Source organism: Arachis hypogaea, chromosome 9, assembly GCF_003086295.3.
Source record: "Arachis hypogaea cultivar Tifrunner chromosome 9, arahy.Tifrunner.gnm2.J5K5, whole genome shotgun sequence".
In the NCBI taxonomy this organism is placed as follows: Eukaryota; Viridiplantae; Streptophyta; class Magnoliopsida; order Fabales; family Fabaceae; genus Arachis; species Arachis hypogaea.
The window spans coordinates 74,813,157-74,823,373 of NC_092044.1; the positions used below are offsets into that span (position 1 = coordinate 74,813,157).

The 10,217-nt window shown below is 33.5% G+C and overlaps 1 pseudogene; it reads right to left on the minus strand.

The window, feature by feature from the left end:
- Positions 1-1,096: 1,096 nt before the first annotated feature.
- On the minus strand, positions 1,097-7,597 carry LOC112709222 (ATPase 5, plasma membrane-type-like; annotated as a pseudogene).
- Positions 7,598-10,217: the final 2,620 nt, after the last annotated feature.

Sequence of the window (10,217 nt, forward strand, 5' to 3'; positions counted from 1 at the left end):
AAAAAGCATCGCTAGGTTGAACCATTGGCTTCTCCGCATTATCAACATCTTTCAATGTTTGATCATCAAGAAAGACAACATCTCTACTCTGAATAACCTTCTTAGTAACAGGATCATAAACCTGTAAACCAAACTCATCCATGCTATAGCCAATAAAAATACACTGCCTAGTCTTTACATCAAGCTTGGATCTCTCATCTTTAGGAATATGAACAAAGGCTTTACATCCAAAGACTCTTAAATGATCATAAGAAACATCTTTACCTGATGATACCTTCTCTAGAACTTTAAATTGCAAGGGAACACATGGTGTCCGATTAAAAACATGAACAATAGTGCTCAAAGCTCCACCCCAAAAGGATTTTGCCAATCCAGACTGTGACAATAAGCACCTAACTCTTTCAACAACCAATATTTTGTTCATCCTTTAAGCCAAGCCATTCAACTGAGGAGCCTTTGGAGGAGTCTTCTGATGTCTTATACCATGATCTTTACAATAAGAATCAAATGGACCTGAGTACTCACCACCATTGTCAGTATGAATGCATTTCAACTTCTTCCCAGTTTCTCTTTTAACAGAAACTTTAAATTACTTGAACACATTCAAAACTTGATCTTTGATCTTCATGGTGTAAACCCATAATTTTCTAGAATGGTCATTAATAAAGGTTACAAAATAGATAGACCCTCCAAGTGTTCTTGTCTTCATCGGCCCACATACATCAGAATGCACCAAGTCAAGTATCTCTAGCTTCCTTAAAGGTGGATTGCTCTTGAAAGAAACTCTGTTTTATTTTCCAGCAAAGCAATGATTGCACTTTTGCAAAGCAACCTTGCAACCAGATTAAATATTTCTCTTGGATAACATATTCATGCCTTTCTCACTCATATGACATAATCTTTTATGCTATAAATCAGTTTCATCAACATACTCAGCAACATTAACAACATCTTTCACAATCTTTTCTTGAGTTAAATAAAGAGTAGAGTGTCGAGTACCTCTAGCAACAACCATGGAACCCTTGGTGAGCTTCCAACTATCACGAGAGAATGAACTATCCATGTCTTCATCACACAACTTACCAATAGAAAGTACTCAAATATCTGGAATATGCTTCACACGCTTCAAAGTCAACTTGGTACCGTTGAAGGTTTCTAAGTAAACCTGTCTAACACCGGCACATTTTGCAACACCTTGATGAACCATTTTCACATCACCAAAATCACCAGGAATATAAGATATAAACAAATCCATCCTAGATGTAACATGAATAAAAGCACCGCTATTAATCACCCAACTAGTGATATTATTAACTAGGCTAACAAATTCAAACTCCTCAACAAGAAAAAATCATCATGAGTTATATTAACCTTGTCTTCATTGCTACCACCATCTTTATTTGTGCTATTGTCTTTACTTGCCTTGGCTTTCTCCTTCTTTATCTACCAACAAAATTTTTTCACATGTCCCTTTTGACCACAATGATGACACTTAATATTTTTATACTTTCCTCGAGACTTGCTTCTGCTTTGATCTCTACTTTTAGGACCTCGACTTTTGTTTCTCCCTCTAGACTAAAAAACAAGAACATCTGAATGTGTAGTTGATGTACCTTGTGACTTTCTTCTCATTTCTTCATTCAAAATACTGTTCTTGGCAAGATCCATAGAGATTACACCATCAGGAGTAGAATTGGTCAATGACATTTTGAGAATTTCCCACGATTCTGGTAAGGAGCTAAGAAGTAACAATCCTTGAACCTCTTCATTAAACTTGATATCCATGGGAGATAACTGATTCATAATTCCTTAGAAGTTATTCAAGTGATCGGTCATTAATGTTCCATCTGTATATTTCAAAGCCAACAACTGCTTGATAAAAAAACATCTTGTTATTCCCAGTTTTTTGAGCATACAACTGTTCAAGCTTAATCCAAAAGGTCCGAGAATGTGTCTCTCAACACATTATCGTCAACCCACTGCCTAATATATCCACAAAGTTGTCTATGCAACAAAGTCCAATCGCCATCAAATTTATCATTAGGCTTCTCTGTACCAAAAACTGATTGATGAAAATTCTTGACATAAACCAAGTCTTTCATCTTTGACTTCCACAAATCATAATTAGGACAATTAAGAATAATCATCCTACTGGTATTAGTATTAGCTTCCATTGTTCACAAAATCACAAGCCGAAAAAAGTACCAACAAGCTCTGATGCTAGTATGAAAGAGCCCAGCAGTGGAAACAACACAAATATTCAATACAAGAACAATATGGAAGTACTCACAACACAATATGGCAGCAACTATGAACAAGAAAATATAGCAAGTAAAGCAATCACAAGAGCACATCAAGATTTTAATGTGGAAAACATTCTCAATGTGAGAGGTAAAAACTATGAGTAATCCAGACCAATAAAATAGCTCCACTATAATAAAATGAGGTACAAGAGAGTCTCAAACAAAGCACAAAAACGTGCATATAACTAGCTAAAATATCAAAGCACCAAAGCTTACAAATGCGAAGCAAGAAGATAAAAAATATCCAAAAAATAGAGCTGTTGTTCGAAGCTTATTTCTTTCTCTGAAGACCATTAATTAAAATCTCCACCTTTCAGAATAAATAACAAGATGAGAAGAATCAGCAATCAAAATTTTAGGTCAATCCAACAGTGAAAGAATGAGAAACTGCTGTTCAAAGAATGCTGCTTTGTGTAAAATTGGAAAACCTATTTTCTCTCTTTCAAAGCCAATTTTTTCCACTGCAGACTTCCAATCAATAACTTCACCGTCCAGAATGAAGAACTAGATGATAGAAATACACAGTTTAAATTTCAAGCCGATCCAACGGTGAACAAAATGAGAAACTTCTATTTGAAATTTGCTACTTTGCATAAAAATGAGAATTCTGTTTTCCCTCTTCTCTCTCACTTTGATGGCTACACTCTCTACCTCACAATGACCCCAAAATCTGATTAGGATTGTAACTCAATGAGTGCAAAAGAGACACCCAAAAAATTGGGCTTAGGCCTCACAAAAGAGAGAAAAGAGCCCAACAAGAAGTTGTAGACAACAAAAGCAATATACTCATGGTTAAATTACACAGTTGGTCCCTACACTTTCAGTGAAATTACAAATTGGTACCTACACTTTAAAAGTTTGTAATTGGGTCCCTAAAGAAAATTAAAATTTATAATTTAGTCCTTACCATTCAAAAAGTGTTGATTTGACAAAATATTTTCAGCATATGCTGAGAAGATTCTGTTAAAATAGAGATTATGTTGAGAATATTCTGTTAAATCAAACACTTTTTGAATGGCAGAGACTAAATTACAAATTTTAATTTTCTTTAGGGATCCAATTACAAACTTTTAAAGTATAGGGACCAATTTGTAATTTCACTAAAAGTGTAGGGACCAACTGTGTAATTTAACCTATACTTATATAATAGAACTCAGACAACAATTACTAAGGGAACATTGCAAGTCAACCAAGAGTAAAAGTTCAATTTACCAAATAAGTAAGAATACTAAAATGTTGAAAGTTTGTAAATGTATATGGCAATGCCTTCTCTTACATCAACATCAGATCAGACAAGTAAGTATTTTTGTTTGCAGTGGTGATGGACAAAGTCAGTCACGAGCTTCAAAGTTTGATTGCTACTATGGTCCAACACAAAAGTTCAATAACCATAACAATGTGCCAAATCTTCCATATTTTGACACAAATGTGAAAAAAATACATAAATAAATGAAATAAGAATACATTTTGATTAAACTAAAAGAAAGCTTTTCATTAGCTTAGTAAAATGCCATACATGAATGTGCATTGTGAAGAACTGACAGAAATAAATTCTCCCATAAAAATTAATTCATGTGAATTAGTTATATATAATTAGTGCACTACCAATATTTCCAAATTTTTTATTGATAAATAAACTGAACATAACTCAAACAACTGATTTTGTAGAGGAGTAAGACAATGTTCTTAAAAATAAACAGAATAGAGCAAGTGCAGCACCTTGTAATATCTTTTTTTCATCATTCATCTTTTTTTTTAAGCTCACCATTAGTAACACTTCTTCAATAATCATCAGAGGAAAACACATAGACATAAGATGCCTATCACTATAAGGTAACCGGGAAATAGTAGTGGTTTTTTTGGGGTTTAGAGCGTGGAGATTTGATTTTGCGACGGTTCTAATGAACCGCTGGCACAACCGCAGCAAATTAGATAATTAATTTTGCAGTGGTTGCAGACCGCCGCTATTTTCGTTAGTGGATTTTAAAAAAAACTGCGGCGATTTTAAAACCGCTGCAAATTTATGTGGGTTTTCTTTAAAAATGCCACGGTTTTCATACAAGAGCTTAAAAAAGCTAATTAACTACATAAATGGTTTATACTATTTCTCTTTACTATAACCTATTTTCTTTACATCGTATTTATTAAACTTGAGATATTAACATAAAAAAATACTAAATAAAAAATAGATAGATATATAATCACAAAAAAGGAACTAAACTAACCCTGTTATCCAAAAGATTATCCCAGGCGTTGCCACTAAGAGTATAGTGGATTGCAAATTTAAGCAAATCAAGAGGCACGTAGGTCACTAAACTATAGAGCCAGATTACACCAGCCCAATCCCATTCGATTCCCTTGATTCTTGCAAAGCTCTAGTTAGCATATACTGCAAGAGCAGTTGCCACCTGCCAATTACAGAAAGTTTTTCAGTTAGAATAGAAGAAAACTAAGTCAACACATATCTTTACATATTAGGTTGCTGAGAGAAGAACAAAGAGAATTAAGATTACCAGCTGAGCAATCATGGAAGAACCCAGTAGAAAAAGACCAAGTCTTTCAATGTAGGACCAACTGCAAGACCTAGTGACGAAAATTAGTGCCCGACTAATAATTCTGACTTGTAGATAAAGGGCTGCCATCTTTTCTGGAGGGCTATGTCTCAGAGAACTTACACCAAACTTGTCTTGCAACAACAGAAAGTTAGTGTTCATAACTATCACAATTTTCACTAGTAGGTGATAACATGTGAACTTTCATAAATGAATCTAATCTATAATTTTATAATGGAGCTCATCCCTACCAGTTTCTATCTACAACCAAATATACTAAATGAAATGTGAAATTAAATTGATTATCGAGAAGAAGTCAATGCCCTTCATAAGCCAGAAAAATACTACTATCATTAGAGCCAGGTAACTTCCAAGCACAATACCAGTAGCTAATATATCCCTCAATTTCCAGCTATCAGGTTGTTGGGGGTGGTTTCACTCTATCCTTGGATATTCTCATAATGGTACCTAAAGGGATGATGGTGAAGGAAAATTAAGTTGAAAAATCACACAACAGTCTAGGCAAACTATATGAAGGTCATTCTGCACAATATTATCTTACCATCATTTAGTATGGCCATGATCAACACCATAAAGGGTGCAAAATCAAACTTCCAAATCAATGCACTAAACATGAAATCAAACTACAAAATAAGAAGTAAATCAAATAAAATTATATGAACTATTTAATTAGTTATGTAAGTGAATTTTTTGGTTGTTCACCTTGTTTCTACATTTACCACAATACGAATGGTGATTGACACTGCATATATCTGCCATAAGCAAAAATGAAAAATTTTGCAATGTTAGAACACTAAAATATCAAAAAAGTAGAATGAAGTGATTAAATTCTATATGAAAGAAAACTAACGGTATAGTTCTTCATCCTTTGGAAAATTGCTGAGATGATATGAAAACAGAGAATTAGTGAGTAGAGAAGATGAGACTAAGCTAGATTGCATGAGATGAAGTGTATTATTAACGTTCTTATCAGTATGAGTAACAACGATGATATATATAGATACATCACATACTTACCTTACAAAAAACAAGATAAAAAAGGATAAAGATTAACTAACTAATATAAAAATGTAACTACTCTTTAACTATATCAATTGCAGAATTTATATCAATATAGATACTCCCCACAATAGAAATTTACAAAGACTTAAGCACGAGGTACAAAGTAAGTATATGCTCGAGAAGCCCGATCTGCCCAAATACTAACCCATCAAAAACTATATGGAAATTGGAAAATTTTCAACAATTATTTGAAGAAATTTAAAAGCGGCTTATAACTTGATAATGTATCTCCATGCAATGGATAATTTTGAGCAATGGATAATTGAAGTTTTTGTAAATTCAAAATATGAATTCGGATTTTGGGTTATTAACTAATGGTTTTCAAAAAGGTTTGGGTTTTTGGATGATTAACAGTTGGGTTTTAAAAAGATTCATAAGACGAGCGATGATCATTGAAATCAAAAAATAGTTTTCTTTTAAATATCCTCTTATAACAATTCTTAAAAACCCTCTACTGAGAACCAGTGAGGACGATGTTCTCACCCCCTACAGATTTTTCTTTTCAGGATGGATGAAAAGTTATAAGGAGTTTTTTTATCATCTAATTGTATTCTATGTTATTATATATACAATTATAGTTTTTCTTCACCTTTATTATTATATTTATAAGAGGGATAGGAGTTGTAATGATATGTATGTATGTATATTTGTAAATTACTTATATAAGAAGTTTTGTATTTGAACTGGGTTATATATGCATGATTGATTGAAATAAAAAGTATTTTCGGTTTTTTAAAGAAAACAGTGATATGGCTTCACGTTAAAGGCTCATATTTTATTATTAAATATATGTAAGTCGATGTAATATTCTTGCTATCAGAGTTGCATAGCCAGAAACATGACATTCTGACAGTAAGGGTGTTACACATCTAATTCTTAATAAGGTTGCAACCATTTAGCATATAATAACAAGATAAGTAGCAAGTCTAAGTACGCTATTACAAGCATAATAATTAGCAAGCTTTCGTAGTGCTCATATCATTATTGTGAACCAAAACCATAACAATTCCTCTTCAAATCCCTCATGTTTAATTTTATCTATTTAAAGAAGTAAGATAAACAAGTCTTTGTAAAGAAACACATGCTTGATTTCCTATAATAAAATATAGCAATTTTGGAGAAAAATAAAGAGTACAAAATAAAAATCCCAAAATGAAGTGAATTGATAACACTAGGCAACCATTATTGTAGGGATTAAAAGGCAAATTAGAAGACATACCTTTGTTGATTCATATATAGGTTCGAACAACAAGATCACATTCACCCGGTTTTGATAGCTTTCACCACAACATTTATTTGGTTTTGAGAACCTTAGCTAAAATAGAAATTGGGCTTGTAACAAACACAATTAGCTAGTATAATTAGACAAATTTCAAGAATTTGTCTTGTTTTTCTACTCTAGCAATGTGAAAAAATCAATTCAATGACCTAGGAAAAAAAGAAGACAAAATAAGAAAGCAAATACCCAAACAAACAAAAAAAGGAAAAAGGAGCAGAACCAGTGATGGATGGTGACAGTGAAAGGTTAGCGATGACATGGACTGGAGGCGACGACAGAAGTAGGATGCTCACGCATCTATAGCAGATTTGAACAACGCACACATAGAACGAGATGGCGAGTAGATCCGGAAGAAGAGACAAAATAGAGGAGCTCGACATTGGTAGAAGTAGCACCGATAAAAGTTTGGGATAAAGGTCGGAGTAGATAACAACCAGGGACGACGGTGAGAAAGGTCGAGGAATGAGCAAATATAGGGAGAGTGAAACATAGAATGAAACAAAAAGAGGGCAAGTTGAGACTGAACCCTTAATGGATTAAAAGAGTCAGGTTAGCGGCGGGTTTTGTAAAATCACTACAAAATCAAAGTATACCATTGCTCTTCTCAAAATCGCAGCCTGAATCAACGTTAAATTGGCACATAGTGGCGGCTATCAAAATAGACACTAATAATCTGTCGCTATCCTCCGCTTCTGTTGTAGTGTGTGTTCAAATATTGGCAACTAAGCACTCCCAAACACAAAATAGAACAACAAAACACAAACCTAAGAATGCAATACTAAAATCACATTGCTAAATTATGACTACTCAAAAAAGAAACAACAATTTAAATCAAACCTAGGAGGTATTTGATGGTGAACGACAAATAGGTAGAGTTTTTGTCTTTCGACATGATGGAACTCGAAACTACAAAAACAATGAAAAGAAGAAAATGATTATGTGAGCTTCTTCAATCGATTAAACTAAAAGAGATATGTGTGGAGAGAGAGCGAGAGAGAGAGAGAGAGAGAGAGAGAGAGAGAGAGAGAGAGACGTATACTGGAACTATTGTTGTTTATTCAACAATTTAACCAAATTAATCAAGTAGTATGTAAAATCAATCTACAAGCCTTCAACGATGATGATGGAGGAAGAGATGCCTGAGGACCAAGGCTAAGGCAAGAGGCTTGAGAGAAAGAGATGAACGGCAGAGAGTTGTCGATTTGCCTGAGAGGATAGAGCACGACACCACGGCGGAGTAGAGAAAAGGTTTCAGAATGCGGAGCAAAGCAGAGGTTTCAGAATGGTGTGAGCGGAAGAACACAACGTAGCAGAGTAGAACAAGGCACGAGCTCGAGCAATGAGGAACACAACGATGGCGAGCAGAGAAGAGGGATTACAGGAGTGGCAGATCTGGCAATGCAAGTTAGAAACAACAACACCAGTACAAGGCAGAGACGGTGCTGGAGGTGAAGAAAGTGGTGATGGCAACTTCTCTCTCCGTCATCTTCTTCTCCTTGTTTTTCTTCTTCCTCCTTTGATGGCAGTTCTCCCTTTATTTTTTTTTATTCGTCACTCTCTATCTCTCTCCCCTCATCGTGCTCATTTTTTCCTTCTCTCTTCTCTTTCTTCTTCTCCCCACTTTTTATCGCGCAATAAAGAACCTTAATCCTCTTTGTTGGTCTTTTCTACTAATTTTAACTTTGTGTTTTATTGTTCTGTTTTTTGTTATTAAGTTGAATTTGTTTTATTTCAAAATTGATAGAAACTGAAAATCAAAGTTAAAATATGTATTAAAGATAAGATTTATTTTTTGGAAGAGGCATTAAAATTTTAGACAATACTTAGAAAATAAAGTTTAAATAAATTTAAAGAAACTCTTAAAAAAAGTAAGTTATTAGCTTTATAATAGTTGCTTCTGTATATTTGATGGAGCAATACCTAATAAGTGTCTTTTAATTTATCAAAAGCATCACATATAGTGTGTTGATTAAAAATATATTGTTATAGTTCTATTTTTTTGTCACTAGTATAAAGTATTGTCTATATATATTTTAGACAATATTTTTTAAATGCTGTTTTGAATATATGTTGCAATAGAAAAAAAATGTTATAATGAATCCAAATAAAATTTATGGAAATAACAAATAGAAGAAAAACAACACAATCAATTTTCCACAAATGAAGCATCTCAGCCTGCGATTCTCAAATTAAAAGAATAATAAAAATAAAAAAAAATCCAGCAACAACCAATTCAAATTCAAAACAAAAGCAAAACCAAATTAAGATAGAAGAGGTGAGCAGCGACCCATACTAAAGGGAGGAGACAACGCAAGGCAGGACGACGATAGCATGAAAATGCAAGGCAGGGGGCAATGAAACGACAACACAAGGTAGGGGAGCATACAACAGAGACAAGGCTAGGGAAGCAATATGCCACTGAGAGAGTGTAACACTCTATCACACAGAATGTTATGCTGAGGTGGCAAGGTATTATGACCTCTAAAATTATATATATATATATATATATATATATATATATGTATATATATATATATAGTTGAAAGGAATTTTATAACGAGGAGCTTTTGAAAGATAGTCTAAAACAGAAGTCGTAACGCTCACGTCAACAAAAAATTGCGTACAAAGAAAAGTAAGATATATATATATATATATATATATATATATATATATATATGAATAATAAAAAGGGAGTGTCAAAAGATACAAAATGTTCAAGCTCCAGGCTCAACCTGCGAAGCCATGGTTGGCCAGAGAATATTTACATAAATATACATAATCCAAATATCCCAAAACAGATAAAACAACAACGTGTTTCTCCACATCGACCTTTAAGAGGGACAAAATAAAGTTAAATATATAGACGATAATTTAAATACAGAATAATAAACATATAATGTCAAAATACAGTGTCCCAAGAAATAATACTTCGCTTGCAGAATGAAGTCCAAACACTTACCGAGGTGCCTCTCGACCTACATCTAAAAAATGACAATATTG